The following is a 22,301-nucleotide window of genomic DNA, read 5'->3' as shown; positions in this document are numbered from 1 at the left end:
ACAGATCACACGTGCACACACACTACTCATAGGAATGGCTTAGACTAAGGTAAATTAAGAATGGTCAGACTGTATGTGACTGCACTAGAGAGACCTTTCCTAATCTTTTTACTAGAAGTGAACCTTTGAAATAGGTTCCAGTGTTACAATTAATATATTCACAAATCACAGTACATTATTGTAGTGGTCAATGAGAAGAATTCCTCTTACGTTGCTGCCCAGTAGGAAGAATGTCACTCTTTCGAATAGCCAAAAAGGTCATTGTTGTCAGTTAAACAGCCCTGAAAGGTACAGATTGCTCATTGATTAAGGAACCCTAGAATCCTCTGCAGGAACTATAGGGTTACACTGAGTCCCAGTTGAGAAACACTGTGCTAGGGATGACGTCAGTAATAAAATAATACATTGCATGGAAGATGACACATATAGGCCACTAAATTCTTCTCTAAAGTCCAATGAATCATATTCATCCCCCAACTGAAGTGATTTTACCAGCTCTAACAAGTGTTAAAATAAGTATACTATTCAAATGTAAGAGGCTATGGCATTTGAGAATTGAATAACAAATGGTTAGGCTCAGCACCAATAATGTCAGGGCTTGATCTCAACCTTAGGAGGCCCAGCACACACTCTTAGGTGCCACACAGTGTAATACAGAGTAATACATGCACACACAGTCACCTCCACTTCAGTAGTATTAGTGCCTTAAATATTAGGCCAGGTCATTGTTTCTTTAAATTGACTACTTTGTGTTGCATATCGTTTCATCATTACCATATCACTAACTGACACAGTTATAGAGAAAAGGGTCAAAGTTTGCCAAAGATCACAAGATAATGACCTAATCTGTTCTATTCCATTTAAAAGCTGAAGATAAACAGTTGCACTGTTATAAAACATAAAGATAGTTTTAGAGATATGTTTAAACTTTTCTAGAAATTTGAAAATGAAATACATTTCTCTGGATTATTTTCACCCATAAGTAAAACAAAAAGTAAACCAATGGCTTCATTATGTCTTTTCCAATCATGATGATGAAGACATAATATGTTTCTCAGAAACTTTTCATATTTCAAAAACATATTTTCCTACAACTTGGGAACAAGACACTGGTGAACATGAGCAGAAAGTTTAATTTTACTTCACTTTTCTTAAAAAGCAGCAGTTTAGAACTAAAATAAGCTTTTTTAATGCTTAAGCTATCGTACTAAATAGTCAGCAAAGCCTTTCAGGGTTCCATCTAAAATCTCAAAGCCCCAAATCTGTTTAAATTCTAGAAATGCCTCTAGTTATTTTATCCTTATCACTAAAGAAAATGAATTGTAGATATTATTTAAAAAGTCGTTTAATAATGAACATCATCTAAACCCTCTACCTCAGATGTCTTTAAATAATTTAGCTTTTAAAGAACGCTTAGTGGTAAAAGTATAAAATTTTACCAGTTCAATAGATTAACTGCAAAACGAAATTAACACTGCCTTAGGAAATGGAGATAAAATTTATATTGAAAACGTTTTGATGGACTATTTTTTTTTCAGAGTTTTATCTGGAAAGACCCAACATTTTAAAATGAGCCTTTAACGGTGATGAGCGTGATTCATCATGGGTCTATATTCAGTACTAGTCATAAACTTAATTTGATTGCGGCCAAACTTTAACAGGCCTGGTTTTTTAGCATGTCTTTAAATTGTTAAAAGAATAAAAAAAAAAAAAAAGAAATATCACAATGTTCCAGAGTTATCGTTGTTTATGAACACCTCTTTAAGCATAAGGCTAGTGGAAATTAAATAAACTTTTCAAGGCCTTTGTGAAACACCCTGTCTATGAGCGATTGCCAATACACATTGACAATCCCGTGATCGAGCACATTAAAAAAATCTCAGTAATATTGGATGTGTCCATAGCAGTCTCCCTTGTTAAATGCAGTGTAGTTCAATTAACATCTCCTCAATATATAATTTAATTTTTCCTTCGTCTTGATCCTCAGCCCAGTCTGAAATGAGCTATGCCAGGATAGATGTACTTTGAATATTGTAGAAAGTATTCATAAATAAACCTATCAGGCTGGTAATGATTTCTGCCATAATGTGACAAAACGTTTCAAAGTTGGTACAGAGTGAAGGAATTGTGCTTTCACAACCTATTTTATTTTGTCTGGCACTTACAAGAAAACAAATTACTCATGTTTAAAACACGCTCTATTTATTGTATGCATATTCTGGATACAAAGTTTTGCTGCCTTATCTTCTTGCATTTCAGTAAAGTTTATGTGTACTTCAACAATGAATTTCCATGATTTTTGCTCTGCTAAATATACTATAAAAAGCATTTTGTAATATTTGTTAAATAAGTGCCTCTCCCTATGTTATGAAGAAAAGAGTGCACCCTGGGGTTACAATGCTGTTCTTCCATATAGTACAGCACAATGATGGAACGTTGTCAACCCTGGACAGGAGGTGTGTTACTATGGGGACCAACAGGTAAAAATAAAAATAAAAAAAGAAAACAAATGTACCAATTGTGTATCGCGCCTGAGACTCCGTGCTTTGTGCCACTGCCATAGCCCACACAGCTTATTTTATCCAGCAATGTCACTTACAGCAGCAAGAACAAAGAAATAGCTGCAGTCCCTGCTTCCCTTTAGCCGTGCAGCCTAATGTATTTTATTGCTCTTGTACCTTGGATGGTGAGCGGATTACCTGTGTAAGACCTGGCTCTACAATTTGGACTTGTCTCTGTTGGAATCTTGGTACTGCTTTATCTGTGGGCTCCTGGTCATCTGCCAGCCCTTCCCCAGACACCATCCCTTGCACACCTTGCAAGTCCTGGGGGCAACCGTGTGTTGGGAAAAGCAAGCAATCCCCCGAGGCTGAGTGGGGGCTTGCTATAGGTGAAGAGTGTGGCGTTAGATTGGGGGACAGGTGTCTGGAAAGTACTGTTGCTGGACCAAGGTCTTACCCTTTGCAAGGATAATAAAACCTGCAATATAATAAACTTGTGTTAATGGGCTTAGATGGATTTTGTGGTCTTTTTTAAAAAAAAGTTTTCACCTAGGAATAATACAACTTTTATCCAGGATTAAAAATGAAACCAAGTACAAAAATGTGTGACAACTGGGTGAAATCTGTGTGAATCTTCTTGTACAACTAGACCCTTTTAGGTCATCATGGGCTTAAATATCTATACTAGCCTTTGTTGACCTTTTTAATATGGGGGAACACTTGAAATAGTTTTCAGGTCTTCTGGAAACTCCTGGTATAATTACTATATCCACAACTCACAGTACATTAGAAAGGTGATCAATGGGAAAAATGTTTCTTACATTGTTGGCCAGTGGAAAGAATGTCACCCTTACAGTTGGCCAAAAAAATTGTTGGTGTCAGTTAAATTAGCATAAAAGGCACAAACTGCACATTGCTCAGGGAAACCCTAGAAACCAATGGAGAACCCTTGTTGAGAGACACTGATCTATAGAAATCAATAACAATTAAAAAAAAACTTTACATTATTGCAACAATTTTGCAGCAACTGTGGCAACTAAACCCTATATGAAAAGAGAATATTGGGTTATTTTTCATGTCCTACAACCTATTCTAAATGAACCTGTTGGCATGAGGCCTGACAGTTTTAAAGTATAGAGAGAATACATTTTCATCAGTGAAACTGGGTGATCCAGCAAACCTGGAATGGATCTGGTCCAGGATTGAAAACATTTGGTAACAAATAGCAAATAACTTTTATGAAATCCATTCAAGGTTTGCTGAATCACCCAGGTTCACTGGTGAAAGTGTACCCTCTCCAGCCTTGGGGAGCTTTAATAAATTAGGCCCAATGCACGTGCTTTGGAGAGCATCACAATGGACTTCCCAAAACCTGGCCAGGTTCAGTTGTGTGTTGGGGGTATTGGCAGCCTACGTAAAATGCAAGGATTTCCTTAATGCAAGGCATATCAACAAGCAATAAATAGCCACAAATAAACATAGTATAATGATATAGAGCAGCGGTCGCCAACCGATAGTAAACAAGATGATTTTGGTGGTCCTTGGTTCTGGCTAGTACACCCCCCAGCAGGGTCAAAGGAAGGACCACGCTTGGGGGGGCACGCCGGCCAAAGCCGCGGACCATGTCTCCCGTACGGATTGTAGGCTCGGAGGGGGGCGGGCGGGATCTGGTATTAAAATGTCACTCTGGGGGAAGATTCTTCCTATTTGAGTGGCACACTGCTCCCCGCACATGAGCGGTTCAGAGTCTGTAAATTTAGTGGTCCGTGACGTCCAAAAGGTTGGTAACCACTGGTATAGAGCAGCGGTCTCCAATCGGGGGTCCACGAGAAAATTTTGGTGGTCTGAGGCTCTGGTCGGTGCGCCCCCCAGCAGGGTCAGGAGAAAGATCCTGCTTGGGGAGGTACACTGGCCAGAGCTGCGGAACACCAAAATTTTCTCGCAGACCACTGGTTGGCGACTGCATGACCGCCATGCAGGTTGTTTCTCTGGACTGGAGTGGGCAGGTATTGGCATCATTATGTCACTCAGAGGAAATGCACAGACTTTTAAAGAGACATTCAAGGTATAAGAATATATACCAGCAGCAGACCTCCGTAGAAGGAAGAATCTTTTCACTTACCCTTTCCTCTCTTGGAGAGCTCCAGGACCCCTTTCATTATATATATATATATATATATATATATATATATATATATATATATATATATATATATATATTATATATATATATATATATATATATACACACACACACACACGTTTGACCTACTCAAATACTACATTCATATTTTTATATCTTTAATATATGGCTATTGTAAATTTTGATGACTCAGGACTCATTAATACTGTCTATTAGAAGAAAAAAAAAAACAAAGAAAATATGTTCTATTAAATTAACTACTCATTACTTCACTTAACTACATTAATTGGCTTACTCTACCACAAGATTAAAAATAAGTCTTACAAAAATATAATTTACAAGTTCATAATCTATGGTTATTTCAATTTACTTTTATTGGCTACAGTACACAGCAAATGGAGTATGCCATACGAGTGCACAAAACAGGCTCAGTTAGAAAAAGATAATGACTGAAATTAGTTTATAATGAATGCGTTTATGCTTTTTTATGTATGGAACACGAAGACTAACATTGACAAGCCCATTATGAATAATGATCAGTTTACATATTCATACCGAGCTGTATTTAATTATTTCCATAAGCTGCTCTCGATTCGGTTTACAAAAAATTAATTTGCAGACATGTTATTCTGATTTATGTATTTGCTGGCCCCAAAGTTGTTTATCACAATAGTCAGACTTCATCTCAAGTAAATGCTAGAAATTACCTAAAATATGAAAAACTAAAGGTTTGATGTTTTGATTATGGTAATGTTGCTTAATTTTTCACAATATAGAACATGTAAAAATCAAATTTAGTTCCAGCCTACCAGTCGTTGTGGTGGCTGCTTTAGTGTTAAGTTATCAGTTTTATCTGGTGATCATACCAGTAACACAGGTTCCATCCAAGAGTGACACACATTGTATGTATGAAGAAGCAGGATTGTTACTATATGCAGATATGCATATACCTTCCCATCTTCTCTATAATAGCTGGAAACAATATAACTGATAAGAGGCAGCAAAGATGGAGAGCATAGGAAAGTTATGAGATTAAAAGATTCCTGGCATAATAATAGGTGATTTAATAGTCACATCTCTGTTGTCCTCTAGGCTGTTCTATTCATTGACTTAGGTCACAATTCTGTCTTAGGCACCACTCTTGGGCTATGTTCAGACTAATCATGAGGTTGTGGTGCAGTTACCGATGCTCATGCCAGTGAACCGCTGCCTAAGGCCACATACACACGTCAGATGATTCTTGTCCGATTACCTCTTCAAAGCTAGTATCGGCCAAAAATCTGGCGTGTGTACAGTGCTCGTTCGGCATCGCCTATGAATCTGGTCCTGGTGGAACAACCAACGGCGAACGAGTCGAAGGGGAGAGAGTGTAGTGGAGTGCTGCTCGTTCGTTCTCCCCACTCTCCATAGAGCAGAATGGCGCTGTATGTACAGAGCTTGTTCATTCATCTTTCAGTCTTTTGTCATTATAAAGGATTGTGAAGGATCCTTTCCAAGGACAAAAATCTAATGTGTGTACGTAGCCTTAAGAAAAAACACTACAACTAGCATTTCCCAGCGGCAGCCCCCTAAAACACGAAAGGAGGAAGTAGCAGAGCTTACTGTCACCAACTATCAAATCGTTCTCAAAGAACCAGTGCTGCGTTGTAAGGAACTGACCAGATGCTCGATCCCTAGGAAGGTCTGAACCTGCCCTAAAGGCATAGCAGAAGAAGGAATTCCCATACCGTTTTCTATCCCCAAGCTGGCAAGTGCAAATTAAATGATCTTTGGTATTTCCCTACTGTCTAAAAAGGTAAACCTGGAGAAAGGATTACCACAGTGGAGAAGTATGGGATGGACATACATAAATGCCAAGGCTACTAAAAGGCCTAAGTTTGCTCTAATAGTGTATATCATGAGGTTGAAAGGTTGTAGTATATTCTGGCCAACAAATATGGAAGATCTTTCTATATACTTTAGGTTTATTGATATGTTGCTGAGCTGTGGTATACGATTCATTCAGAAAAAAAGTATTAACCTGAAATTCTTTTAAATAAAAATTTAGAGAATATGTGGTCATCAGCTTGTTATAAAACCAGAGAATGTCCCACGCAGTCTAAGCCATTTTTGCTCAAAAACAAATATTCTTCGTTATCCCTCCTGTCCTTGGTTTGCTAAAGCATCTTAATCTTGTCCTGACCAGATCACACACATTACAACTGTACAATTGATCAACTGACCATACTGATTGACATGACAACCAGTAAATAATCAGTTGGAAGAATAAACCCACTGCCTATATGACTATGATATTCTGCCTTTCCAGTCACTTTTCTTGCATAGAAAGCGTTTAGAATTTCAAAAGGATGTACCTGATCATTTGTTCTTTCAACTAGTTTAATGACAGGTCTCAGCATATACACAACTGATCTGAACACCCCCAAAAAGGAAAAATCAGTATCTCCTGATAGGTTAGCAGCATAATTCCCTTCAGATTCACTCCATATAATTCTATTTCATTATAAAACCTCACATGGGTCATAATCCCTCTTTAATTTATCCAAAACTTAAAAAAAAAAAACCTTTAAATATGAATACAATATAACAAAAACACATTGGCTAGATGAATACATTTTTACAAAGTGGCACACAAGTGTTTTAGTTATTGTTTTGGGTATTGATTTTGTCCTAAATTACCCATTTATTTTGCCATTATCCCACCATATTTATCATATTGCCAATAAATCAATTTACCAATCTTCATTTTTTTCCCATAGCATTATAAATTTCTGCAAATATCTGGTCGTCAAAGTCTGTTGGAAAACCGTCAAAGTAAGATGATGGGAAGCTGCCTGACTTTGCAACTTCTCTGTCTCTGGAGGCCTGCTGTCACATAGCCGGCTTTACCCCTGTGGCAAACCTAGATCCATGGCTTCATCCAGTACATATGTAAAACATAAAGGACGTGATAAAATATACAAGACATAACGCCTCAGCCTGCAGATACTACGGTATGAAAATGATAGGAGATGTTTACATAAACATATATTATTACTGCTGGATTAAAGTACATTCTTTGACTTCCAGGTGGAAAAAATAGCTTTAGGTTGAAGGCTGAGAAGATGGTAATACACCTGAAATGTGCATGTAAATCAATTTGGTAATAGGAGAAGCTGTGCCATCGCTAAAGTGCTGCAGTTTAATACCTTTTAAAAAATTAAGGAAAAGTGGTATTGCCGGGAGAGGTGGACACCTCTGCTTGTTTGTAAAATGCACTGTGCTTTGCATTTTATTACAATGATAGATTGGGTTTTTTCAGCACAGTACACTCTGTAAGATAAAGCATTTTACTAACTTACTGACAGACAAATGATACGCATATTTAAAGAAGAACTCCAGTATATTTGCAGGTAAATTCATGTGTATTTTTAGTACTATGTATTTTGAGGTATTATATACTTACTTTTAATTGTATCTGTCTATTTTTAAACCTGTTGTATATTATTTTGTGGAATAGCAGGTAGTGCTTGTCCAGTGAGAACTAAAAGACCTTTTACAATCTTTTACAACATGGTCATCAAAATGGGAAAAAACAAGTAGTTTTTGTATACAAATGTTAAGATAGACTCGAATATATATATATATATATATATATATATATATATATATATATACAGTGGTACGTTGGTATAAGTCCCTACCAAACAACTTTTTCCCATAATAAATAAGGAAGGAAGAACTGATTAATCCGTTCCCATGAAAAAAATCCTATTGTTATTGACATATTATACATTGATGGGGCTGTATGAAATAATTTAAACACTGCTTAATACTAAAATACCTAAATACAAATGCAATTAGATGAAATAAAAGAAAATTTAAACTCACTTTACCTTGCTGAGAAGAGTCGAATGCCTAGGATGGTGCTGAGAAAGGAGGAGGAGGAGATGTTATGTTATTCACAGAGCGATATAGCGCGGGTTGTTCACTGAATGGTAGCAACTGGCGTACAGACGCTCGTGGGCAGTCGTGGCTTTGTGTCGAGACAGGTAAATAAGGGTAGTGCGCGGTGTTATGACTCCGGTCATATGACAAAGGTTCTATACCAAGCTAAATTTTTCGTGTCCAAAGAGGACTTTTACCAAGTTGGACTTATTCCAAAGCGGACCTAAACCAAGGTACCACTGTATATATATATATATACACACACACATCACTATTATGACAAACACAATTGCATATAATAAAATACAATAATATTGATATATCTATAAGACTACAGTGCACTGATCTTTGCAAAGAGACCACTCCTTCTTTACAGAGAGAAATGGTCCTTCTTTGCATGCTGGCAAAGAGTACATTTTTGTATTTGATATGTAGCAGCTTTCTGAAATAACATACTGTAAAGGGCATATTTACAAAGCTGCAAATATTGCATTCACCAAATATGTACTGCAAATTTATCTTCCTGGTGCACAAGTTTAAAATGACGTGTAATGTTTAATTTAAAGGCTTGAAGACTGTTACATTCACCACTTTAGATATATGTCTAGTTTTTGTTTTTATGCACCAGGAAGTTATTTAGGTAACCCAAAACTAACAGTCAACTTTCTATGCTTAGTTACTTATTATGGTGCCATATGTCGCTGCTTTGTTCCTTTGCTGATCGGATCTACTACAAAACAAGCACCTCCACCTATGGGGAACCATACCGAATAGTACAATTCACCTCCCAAAGTTCTCAGTGTTAGATCAGTCAATCCCGAGTCCTATCACATACAGATGGTGATTGCCTTTTTACAGAACCACTCTTATAAACTGGCCTCTCCTACTAATCTGTGTGTGGCATTACCTTCATTTTTATATGAAACCACCCACCTTAAATCTTGATTTTGGCTGAAATGTGCAACTTTAAAGCCCATAACATAATCACACTTTCCTCCTTTGCACCACAATTTGTATTTTGACCGTCTAAACAAAATACTGTACAGCCCAGAGACTTGATTTATATAAAACTAGCATCCAGTTATACGCAGATCTGTGTGAGTCCAGCAAATTTCATTATTTTCGCCCCATGTATATTGCCAGCTTGCATTCTTTATTTCTTTTAATAACTGGCCCGGAGAAGCAAAGTAAAATGAGATAGTTATAGATGCTGTAGCCTCCCACAATTATCTTGTGTGTAAAACAAGTGCATAATAAATTCTATTAATGAAGAAGGTGAGGCTGGCTTATGGTAAATACAGGGATAAGTGTTTACTGTACGTTTAATGTGTTACACAACTGCTTTTATAATTCTGCTTATCTGTTCCTTCTAATTCCCTAAGGGCAAAATAAAATAACCCCCTAAAGAGAATAATTACTGTTATACTTCTTACAAGGCTCTGTTTTTGTGAGCGTGAGAGAGAAGTAATCTGAGCTGCTTTTTAAAGAGGACTTAAAAAAAAATAAAAATGCAAATAAGCTTCCTTGTAAATACATTAATTACCCACCTAGCCCCCTATTACCGTGTTTATATTGTTTGCAAAGTCTATTTACAGTGCTGTTGAAATTAACATCGCCGTGGCTTCAGAAAAGCATGTAGTCGGTGGGTTGTGCTCTGGAACCAATTAGGATGAACTCGGTGTCTGCGGGGACTCCTGGGGAAAGAGCACAGCCTTGCAATGTCAAATAATAATATCGTTTGACTGGACTGTATGGATATTGGATTGTAATTACGCAGTTGGACCCCGCTCACTCTCGCTGCAGATTCTTATTGTCTGCTTTATAAAAATCAGTAGGCACAAAAGATCCGGCTAATGATTTAATATGCAGAGTGGGTCATTTTTATGCAAGGAAAGCATAGAAGAAGAAGTCAAGTGGTATTCTAAAAAGCCATGTCCGTTCTGTGCTGTTTAGCTGGACTTCCAACCTAAAGGATAACTGTGGCAAGGCTATGGACACTCAACGATTCCCATATTCTTTAAAATAAGCCATTTCCTACATCTGTAGCTGTAGGCACTGTGAAACAATTCATCCTTAAACTTTACAGAAGTAGTCCTTCAACCAGCCAAGTCTGAGCTGGGGGCATTTGCAAAAAGCCATTCCCAATCATTTGTATTGAGCTAGCAATCATGACTGAGGATACTTGAGACATAGACAATGTATTGACATTATATAGCTACATGAACCCATTTAGACCTAGAATTACAGTTTTGTGCAAAAGTATTGCAGCACCAAATGTGCAGATGCCATGTGCCCAAATGCCAAGAGCTGCAAAGAAACTGACACTGAAAGATGTGAATCTGTGCCAATAATAAAGGGCCACTTAGATGTATTTGGCCCACAGGCTAAATGTTCTTAATCCTCCCGTCCCCAGCCTTTAAATTTTTAAAATCAACGTGGAGGAGGTATTCTGGGAGACCAAGGCAGGGTAAGCTTTTCTGCTAAGAAAAAGACTTGGACTTCACTGCATAAAGACCCTTACTGCATAATGCCTTCTGTTTTATAAAAGCATATTTAACCTAATAGTTTATGTCCACTGCATTGTATGCTAAATGCCCATACAGATGCTCATTGACTCATCCAAATGTAATTCATTACCAAATAAAATACAAAATGTACTACATTGCAAGAATAGGCTGGAAAAAAACATGACACAGTGAGGTTCCAGGACTAAACAGTCAGCTGTATACATTTACACACAATACATTCTACACACATGCGTTTTATATTCTAAATATGTTCCTAATCCATGACAAATGTCATCAATGTCAAATCAATTTTTATATGCGTTTCATTATTATTTCTTTATACCAAAAAACATGTAGCTGTGCCATTTATTTATTAAACAATTCTATTGCAACCATCATAATTGTCAAATAATTTAGGTATGTCAGATGTTTTTGTGATCATCAGGCCCTCATTTCTTTTTTGTAGTCCAGTTTAAGAACTGAATAAAGTACTGTAATTCTTGGTTCATAAAAGTATGCTTTCTTATATTACTTTTTAGCTCATTTTTTCATTAAAAAAAAAGTTGTATGAACCCTTTCTCAGGAATGAATTAAAGTTGCAAATATACCTATAACCTTAATTAAAAATGTGTTCCATTTTTTTTTTTTGTATTTTGACCTATTTGACAGCACAGCACGGTGGCTCATTGGTTATCATTGGTTAGCACTCTGGTCTTTGCAGCGCTAGGTCCCAGGTTCAAATCTCGGCCAGGACACTATCTGCATGGAGTTTGCAGGTTCTGTGCGTAGGTTTCCCCCCACATCCCAAAAACATGCAGTTAATTGGCTACCACCCAAATTGACCTTAGACTGTATTAAAGACTTATGACTATGGTAGAGACATAAGTTTTGTGAGCCCATTTGGGGGACAGCTAGTGACATGACTATAGATTTTGTACAGCACTGCATATTATGATGGCGCTATATAAACACTATGTAATAATAATAATAATATTAATAATAATTTGTGCCTTTCAGGTCAGTTTAAGAAACACCAATGGCCTTTTTGGCTAGCCATAAGGGTGACATTCGTCCCACGAGTCAGCAATGTAAGAGGCAAGTCTCCCGCTGACCACCATGCCAATGTACAGATGGCAAATTTGCAGATGGCAAACTTGAGGATTTGGCTATAAGTAGAGCTTTTGTAGGCTGCTGAAGGTATTATACACTTTAATAAAGAGTTACTTAAAACATAGGCATAACTACAGAACTCATTGTAACAAAAATGCCATTCATTTCCTTTTATGTCATCTAACACCTTTGGATTTTTGGGATGGGGGTAATCAAAGCAAATAGCATTCTGAGGTGCCTAGAGCAAAACAAAATATTTAGAAGACAGCTGAAGAACCATATCCGCATGTGTACAGCTGTGAATACATTATTTCGCTAATGGATCAGGAGATGTTCAATGCTTTGAGAGACCCCCTGCCAAGTGACATAGATCCATACATATCTGATAAATTAAACACATGTGACTTTAAACATAACTACAACACGACATGAATTAGGCCATCCATGTTTAAAATAAAATATAAAGCATGAACACAATACCATTGAATAGAATAATCGTGGGATCATGTATTAATAATACACCTTCACAAAACTGACAGTGTGTTTGTTTAAAGCTTCTGTTTAAAGAGTCTCTCTGCATGCTTTACTTCCATTGTTACTATGCAAAAGTAAGCAAACTTCCTTCTATACCCAACGGTTGATGAGACCATTACAAGGCCGAGGAAGGGTTGCTCCCTGCTTTACAGAACTCCATAGGTCAGCCTTTCTAAGGCTTTTTAACATGGGGAGCCCTTGAAATAGCTTTCAGGTCTTGGGAACCCCTGCTTTAAATACTATATCCACAGCTCACAAAATATTTTGTTTGTGGTCAGTGGAAAGAATGACACCAACTATCTGTAAATGGTAACTGACCTGAGAGGCACAAAGTGCTCTTTGCTTAAGGAACCCCTAACAACCTCTAAAGGGACCCTAGGAATCAACAGAGCCCGGATTGAGAAACGCTGCCCTAGGTTTTGTTGCTTTAGAACCCAATAGTATATGTTGGTCTACCTGTACTTGACCTTTTATCACAATAATAATTTCAATACTGATAGGCTTTAAGGGATGGTTTTTCATAAATCTGATCATGTAATGCAAAACACAAAAGAAAAATCTATTTTAAAAAAAAGACATTTGTGTAACCAAACAAAAATGCTTAACATACACTGCCTGGCGACCAATATGTAGAAAAAAGTAGACATCAGGAGATGAATTACAGAAGGAAATAGCATTAAAAAATTGCATTATGCAGGTAGTGTAATTTTTATTTTTAATTATTAGGAGTGTCATAAATCATAATGTTCATTTAAAGATGCATCCTGCTCTTTTTAATTCTATATAGGCTCCTTATGTATTAATTTTATAAATAAAGTAATTTTATTTCTGCAAACGTGTAATATACTATGTCTTTAAAGACCACAAACAAACTAGTAGTGATTCACTTTCAATAAAATAAGGACCTAAATTTAAAACATTTTTATCATAGGCAAATTTAATTGTGGCATGGTTCCAGCACACTAATTAGACTGGGTACAAAGCCTACCCGGTAGATGAACAGCAATATAAATCCATCTATAAACTCCTACAAAGAGGTCTATTAATAAATTGAAATAACTCCCCCCAAAAGAAAACTGCAACTGTATTTTTGCAACCAAAAATGGTCAAAGTGCAGGAACAAGAAGAAAAAAAGTCACGTGAAACAATGTGAATCTACCCCATCCCTCTAGCGCAGTGGTCGCCAACCTGTGGTCTGCGAGAACATTTTGGTGGTTTGCGGCTCTGTCCCCCGTATGGACACAACCCACCCACTCTCTCATTGCAGGCTCAGACCTGCTTGCTAAACATCCTGGGGGGACAGTAGTGCAGGGCTGTGGACACAACTTTTGTTACGTCCACAGCCCTGCGCTACTGTCCTCCCAGGATTTTAGCAAGGAGGTCTGAGCCTGCGATGGGAGAGTGGGCGGATTCTGGCATCATGACGTCACTCTGGGGGAAGTTTCTTCCCCTTCGAGTGACAAACAACTCCCCACGCATGCGCGTGGCATTTATTACAATGGCCCCCTACCATGTTATTTCATACAAAAATAAAAATAGTGCACAAGGCTCCAGTAAGAGTCAAACCGCAAGTCAACCATGATTTTATTAAAAAAAATATCTTCATGTGACAGGTCCACTTAAATGACATAAAGGCACTTTTTGGAAAGCCCAAAAAGTGCAAGCTTGTAAAAAAAAAAAAAAAAAAAAAAGTTCCAGTCTGGCAATCTCAACTCGCTGCGTGACAATCAGCTTAATAAAATAACTTTAATTAATTTAAAAAGTCAAGTTCTCCATTTGTATAATCAAAATAAATCTAAATGAATTGCTGTGGGGTAATTTCAGCTACAGAGAGGCAGCGAGTCCCACTGACTGTGGACTTGACGCTGTTCTAACTCGACACTGTATATCTTTGCTTTATGGAGAGAATGTAACAAATCTCCTTTATGATTTACAGTGGTTTTCAAACAGACCATAAAAATTATAACATTGAAACTGTATAAACAAGCAGAACAGTGTTTTTACTGTAAAACATGAATGTAGAGTAAATATTTGTCTTTCCCTTCTCTCGGCGTCCATAATGAGTGCAGAAAATTCATGCCATATGTTTAGAACGCAATGTGGAACAGAAAAGATTTCAACAATTCATCCATGTGAGCGTCAGTGAAGCTTCAGATGAGGCATCCAACCCATTTTCTGCCATGCTTAACTCTGAGAGTGCCAGAAATACTCAATGTAATTTGCTTAAAAATATGCAGCCTGCAATACACAACTTGTGGGCTACCAAATATATTTTATTTTTGCAGCAGGAATCCTTATTTCATCTGCATGGCCTGTACTAGATCAGCACAGTGTTATCATTCCCTGGTGCTCCGGGCACCAGCACAAGGGGGAGATAGGTAGGATGGGTCTGTGCCAAAGAACTACCATTCTATTACATATTAATACATTCCATTGATTAGTGGGATCGCAAAGGGTGTGTTATAACCACAAATTTAGAGTGAAACTGAAGTTTTCATTTGGATTCCTATCCTAGGTGTGGATGTCATCAATAGGGTTTGCCATGTAAGAAATTTTGGATTAAAAATCCATTAGAATGCAAAGCAACAGTTAGGATATTCATCAAGTAGGATTAACTTTTACAAGCCCATCTCTATCCAAAACTATATTTTAGACAGCAAGTCATAAACCTCTTGTCAAGTATTGCAGTCAATGGGCCTCATTTATGAAAGCTCTCCAAGCCTGGAGAGGAAACATTTTTATCAGTGAAGCTGGTGATCCAGCAAACCTGGAATACATTTCTTCAAAGTCTGGATAGGAAGTGATGGGAAGACTCTCAACTGAGGATACAAACTGCTACATGTTTTTAGTAAAATTGTAAAGCATGGAATCTCTTCCAGTTAATGTCTGTCACTTAGTATACAGTTGACAACTAAGCCATTAATTTCTTATCCTGCTGTCACAAGCTGTCAGAAGGAGAGGAAATGAGGAAAAATCTAGACTAATAATGAGTCATTAGAATTAAACAGATGAAATGGGCCTGATTTAATAAAGCTCCCCAAAGGCTGAAGAGGATACACTTTCATCAGTGAAGATGGGTTATCCAGCAAACCTGGAAAACACATTTGCTAGGAAACGTTTTCATTCATGGACCAGATCCATTCAAGGTTTGCTGGATCACCCAGCTTCATTGATGAAAGTGTATCCTCTCCAGCCTTGAAGAGCTTTAATAAATCAGGGCCAATGAGTCTATTTAATCTGTTTTGGCTGGAGAGAGTGTTTAAATAACTTTATTTTCTAATGGCAGTAGTATTTCTTGTGGTCAATCAATCAATATCAACGTAGAGGAAAAAAACCTAATGTTTTCTATTGCAAAGAAGGCATAGAGAAAGTTTTCAAAAAGATACTCAACTTGAGAGCCAGCCATATATAGTACATTTGCATGTTTATGTCAATATTACTGCAAAGCCATAAACAGACCCCAAAAGTCCAGAACTTCCATGATAGGGGAGACAAGATTGGTAGGCCAATATCAAACATGTGTAGTACAATATTGAGTGGTAAGGAACAAAAAGACCACGGAATAAGAGGTGTTTAGATTGGAAAAGCATAGTGTCGCCATTTGATGTCTTAATCTACCACCAAAACAAGGGCCATCTTACATAGACACTGGGTTCCCAGAACCTTATGAAACAGACAAATGCACATAATCTTTTATGTTGAAGGCTCAATAGACTGCAAGGAGTATGTGTCTTATCATCTTCTACTAAACATATTGTACAGATATTGCCTACTTTGCCGAGACCTAAGGCTGACTCTCTTGATCCAGTCTATACCCCACCTACAAAATGTAACAACTATAAACATGTGTACTTATTTTTTTAGAAAATATGGCACAAAGGTGTAATTTTTCAAAAGTGTCAAAACAAAAAATTACTTTACTTCCATTCCTATGAAGTCTGACAGGTCCTTTCCTCTTTAATATAGCTATGATACCCAGGACACTAAGTCCACTGTTGCATATTACCTTTATACAGAATGTATTGCAAAACAAATGGTGCTTCATAGTGGAAAAAATAGAACCTCTTCTTTATCTCAATAAGCCCATAATCCAAATGCTATTCATCCTAAAGATTCATTGCTGCTGATTGTCTTGAAAGAAGGTAACATTTAATACTTCATATTATGTCCTGATTCAATGATAACAGGACCCTATGTTTCATTTAGCTTTAAAATTAAATTTGTTCCGTATTACAACTATCGGTCCTACTTTACTATATATATATATATATATATATATATATATAATAATTATTATTATTAATATTAAACAGGATTTATATAGCGCCAACATATTATGCAGCGCTGTACATTAAATAGTATGTAAATATATATATATTATTATATATATATATATATATATTTTTTTTTTTTTACCAATTTGGCAGCTTGAGGGCTTTACCACTATGAGATTTATGTTAGACAATATCTTTCTGATTAAAACAAATCACAGTTTAACACTTCTGATTCCTTCTTTTCGGGCATGAGATATCAAACAAAGCTGGGAACTGATAAAAAAAAAAACCTTGATCATAAATGAACAATCTATTTAAAAAAGCGATAAAGCAAGAGACAAAAAGCTTTGGATTGTGATGTGGGTACATCTCCGTCATCAATATAACAAAACGCTAATGAATGTCTCGAACGCAAACATATTTTTGTTGTATTGGCTGTACTAAGTGCAATGTGGATTGAAGAGGCTGGTGTTGGGATCAAACCAGGCAATTAAATAGTCTACTGAAAACAAAACTGAGTGACTGGCTTTAGAATTTTACCCCTGGCTATTTGTTATAAATCTTTCTGTATGGATACATTTATGATTACATAAATCCTTTTCTTCAATATCTTTGATGAAGGATGGCTTTTCAAAATTGGCTGCCAAACTGTGGCAGCTTAAATAGAAAAAATAGAGAAGAGAAAAAGTTATTTTCATAGACACGACCTTATGTATAAATATATATTGAAGCAAATCAGAAAATGCAGAGTCCATTCACTGGTTAGTCCCTCACCTTTTCCAAAAGAAAATATATATATACTCTCTGTACATTCTGCCCAATACCAGGCCGGCATAGGTAAAGGTCACATATATAACATATGTAATTGACATTACCAATATCTAGTTGGAACCTCAAACTTTGTTGAAGAGTACCCAATATCCTTGAAAAGCAGAGTGTCTATTGCTGATGCCTGTATTTTTGCCTCCACTCATGTCCTTTCCAATAGCTATTAGCTCCACCAGCAAATGCTGATTGTGGTTTACTTATCAGTGGGCTCTCCTATTGGGTACAGGGGTGCTCTATACTGTTTCCTAAAGTTCAGTATCATCCTTACTAAATGGTGGTTGTCCAGCTACATTAAAGTGGTGTCAACTTCCATGGCACCAGTAGTGCCCCTCATATGTCCCACCATGTTGGTTCCTTAGTATACGACTATAAACCTCCACATACCCTCATGTTTAGATCTCCAGCTAGAAACACACAAATACTGTGTTCCAGAAGATGAAGCTGAAATGAAAACCCAAGATTCAAATCAAGTGACCACCATTACACAGAATATCTCCAACATCAACTCCCAAAAAAGATAACTTACCAGTAATATTTTGTGTTACAGCAGCCATGTGTAGTGTATATGATGTCTGCATAATACCTAACAAGCTAACATATTTTAAAGACAAGAGTTCCCCTTAATATTTTTCAATAGAAGTCATTCAACACAAGACAAAAAACACAGTTACATCTGACAACACTCTCACAAATATCACATGCTGAAAAAACAACCCCTAGGTGTCTTCAGTAAAACAGCAGGAATGAAACCTGTCACTCCCATTGTGTCATCTCTAGATTTAACCTGGCTTTTCAATCCTCCATAGCTTTGTGAGTGTCTACATTTTATCACAGCTGTCAGTCTTCATTATAACAATACACAAACTGTGCCAGTAAGAGGTGATGATAAGCTTTGTTTTTACTTTTATAAAGCTGTACAAAACATGTCATCATTAGATGGGATCATTTTAAAAGTGTTTCCATTTTTACTTAGAAAGCCAAATAGCACAGGTTAGGAGTACACACGGATCTCAGTGCTCATACACGATTCCACCAGAAATTTCAGTTTGCATCTATTTGTGCCTAAACTAGTTATAGTAACCATGTGCTACTATGGCTATAGCAGGAGCATGACGTTGAAATCCAGGTAGAAAAATCATTATTAAATGCAGGTATATACTCAATAAAAGATTCATAAATAGATTGTGCAGGCTTGTGCAAGTACCTAAATTTAGGTTTACATAGGCCTTCTGCATCATACATGTCAACACTGTCTATGTGCAGGTAGCAGTACTTTGATCCGATCAGGCCCTTTTACATGCATGTGCTAACAAGGAACATAGTGACAGAAAAAGAAGGCCAAGTGAGCAAAGGAATGTGTGCTTCTGTTAATTTATTGTTCAGGTACATCCTGGGGGCAGAAAGTTGACCAGGTTGTACATACCTAAGTTACATAGTAAGTCAGGTTGAAACAGGTTGAACAAGGAAAAAAACATATCCCAAATATAAACCCCTATGGACATAGTTGATTCAGAGCCAGGCAAAAAACCCCTGGTACAATTTGCTCCAACAGGGTTAAAAAAAAATAATTCCTGATTTCATGAGGCAATCAGAATATCCCTGGATCAACAGTTTCTGTTATCTTTACTTTAAAGCCTTAATACCCAGTTATATTCTGTGCTTCTAGAAAATCATCCAGCTTTTTCTTAAAGCAATCTATAGTAGTTGCTGAAACTAATTCCTGAGGAGCCGACTCCACGTTTTCACAGACCTTACAGTGAAGAATCCCTTCCTTATCCGGAGCTTAAACTTCTTTTCCTCGAGACATAAAAAGTGTCCTCTTGTTCTTTGTAATGATCTTAAAGTGAATAATTGGGAAGAAAGTTCTCTATATGGACCATTTATATATTTATACAGGGTGATCATATCCCCCCTTATACGTCTCTTCTCAAGGGAAATTAGATTCAGTTCAGCTAATCTCTCCTCATAGCTGAGCTCCTCCATTCCTTATTATTAGTGAAAAAGGATATATTCAGACTGGTCGGGAGGCTGCAGTGTGGTTACCACCCCTCACCGAGTTTTGTACATGTAGTCAAATACATCTGCGCCGTCCCATAGAGAAGGGGGCAGAAGTGATCGGTTCAGTACTACCCACCCAATGTAAAATGTCTAAATGCTGGTTCTTTAAGAACCACTGCAGTTAGGCTGCCAAGCGGCTGGCAAGGTGCCAGCTCCTGGGAGCCACAGGAGTATGCTTGTTCCTACAGCTGAATTTTAAAGTCAGATAACTGTCCTGGCTGTACTATCTAGCAGGGTCATGTATATTCCAGTAATGCATAGATGAACAGACAAATCATTTGGAGGGTAAAATAGCTGCCAATTATGTGTTAAGTGTGATTTAGCTATTTGCCTTTTCATGTGTGGTGTCTTCATGCACTGGATATTAACCATTCATGTATGCTTTAACCACTGATCGATATGAAGCATCCTTGTGGAAACAAGTTTGCATATCTGTGATTGTAGAAATTGGAGTAAATGTTCTACAGGTATCAGCCTGCCATAGGGAAGAAAACAAAAGTGATGACTTGGGCAAATCCATCCTGACTAATAAAACCCTTCTCCAAGAAGGCCAACTATACAAAAATAGCTATGCATGGGATGAGATTCTTGCACAAAGAAAACACATTACCGGTCCCGTACAAGATATTCCTTCAGCTGGAAATGAATTCAGTTTTAAATTGTTTTTGTTTTAGGTAAGTTTGGTCTTAATATACAAATAAAATTATGTTTGTAAAATTGCCCCACAGGCAATATTGTGTTGGTTGCACAAAATGAAAATGAACACCGGGTACACATTTCATGAGAATTTTCACTTTACATAGAAGGGTAGACAACGGATGCTAGGATAACACGAGACCAGATGCAAGACACCCCAGCATGCATTGGACTGCCCTGCAGGATTGAAGGTAAGTGTATTTTTATTTTATTTTTTGGCAATTTTTAGTTTAGTTACTCTTTAAGTTTCTTTATTCCTTCTGCTCTTTAGTTTTCATAAACCAAAAAAGAAAACTAAGTATTTTGAGATGTAAATCTCAACCAGGGATCTGTGGATCCTTAAGATGCCTTCAAAGGTTGCTAGGGGTTCTTTGAGCTGTTAATGATTGACCTCCAATTTCCTGCTACCTGGTAGTTTCTAAGTCCATGACACTTTTCAGAGCCAGCAATCTGAGACCAGAGATCATTGCATCCTTCTTTAAGATGGCATTCAGACCACCACTGCAAATGGAACATGTTCTTTCAGGTCACAACTGATGTAATAGGTATTTATCTTACTGATATCTAAATTAACTGGTTGTAGCAACGGTTCCTCTGGGGAGAGGGGAAAGGCTGTTCTAGATCACATTACACCAATAGGCAGGATGCCATTTTTATAGGATTCCCAGTTATGTATGGGTTTCCTAAAAAGAAAGCACAGCATATCTGTCTGCCTCCAGGCTAGCTCTGTCTTATTGAAACTTTGTACGTAGACTAACAGCAATAGAAGTAAAGAGGTGGAAGGTAAAAAGATAAGTCACTTTTATACTCCCACTAATAGAGTTTTATTTTTTACAATAAATATTAAGGATAACATGAATATATTTGATATTTAAAGAAATAAATATCTGTTTTATTTTAGCCCTGATTATAAAAAACAACAACATATACAAAATCCCTTTTTAATTTACCTGATTGCTTGTCTATAGTGTGAAATGTTCCTACAGAAAAAGAGGCCTTGTCTGTTTGGCTAGACAGATCAGCAGTAAGAACAGGAAACACTATTGCGATTTAGCTTAAAAGCCTCCATTTAAATGATGCAGTCAATAAAAGTAATGTTATTTTCTACATTGGATCCGTCTTTAAAAGTTATGCACTAAAGGTTAATGCTATTTTTTTCCTGTTGCCTCCGCATAGAATGCAGTGTAAATTTCAGACATCCTGTAATTAATCAACAAATTCTCTCCTGGCTATATAGCGCAAGTAATCAAAGTTCAGTAATAACTTATTCTTTCTGCTCCAGCACCTGCATTTCATTTGTTTATTTTCACAGTCTCAGAAATCTGAAGGACTGTCAAAGTGCCATAATATTACCACAATAATCAAAGTTAATTAGCCCCTCTCAATAAACAACAACAAAGCCATTACGGGGATACAGTAAAGGCTTTTTCTCAGTTGGTTGGTGGACACATTAAATTGTTTTTCTTAAAACAAAAAAGAGAAATTATTTTTTAGAGGTGACAGTTGACACAAATTTGAAACGTTTTTATAGATAAAACTGGCTACCACTTATTGCTGAAGCTCTGCTAGGATTTGTCTGAGAATTGAGGAAGTTCCTGCACATCATACAAGCTAAACGCTGCCTGATTCTTTCTCTAATTGCTGTAGGAGGCACAAGGATAAACTTAAGAGTAGAAACAAGGCAAGCAACTAAACAGACAGCTAAAATATGGGTGGATTTACA

The 22,301-nt window shown here is 37.0% G+C and overlaps 1 protein-coding gene across 3 annotated transcripts in view; it reads right to left on the bottom strand.

The window, feature by feature from the left end:
* WWOX (WW domain containing oxidoreductase) overlaps positions 1–22,301 on the bottom strand; it is a 561,627-nt gene that overhangs the window by 503,351 nt on the left and 35,975 nt on the right. The gene's annotated exons all lie outside the window — the stretch shown is intronic.

This window comes from Pyxicephalus adspersus, chromosome 9 (genome assembly GCF_032062135.1).
Source record: "Pyxicephalus adspersus chromosome 9, UCB_Pads_2.0, whole genome shotgun sequence".
In the NCBI taxonomy this organism is placed as follows: domain Eukaryota; kingdom Metazoa; phylum Chordata; class Amphibia; order Anura; family Pyxicephalidae; genus Pyxicephalus; species Pyxicephalus adspersus.
Note: the sequence above shows the minus strand (reverse complement) of the source record. Positions and strands in the feature narration are given on the sequence as shown.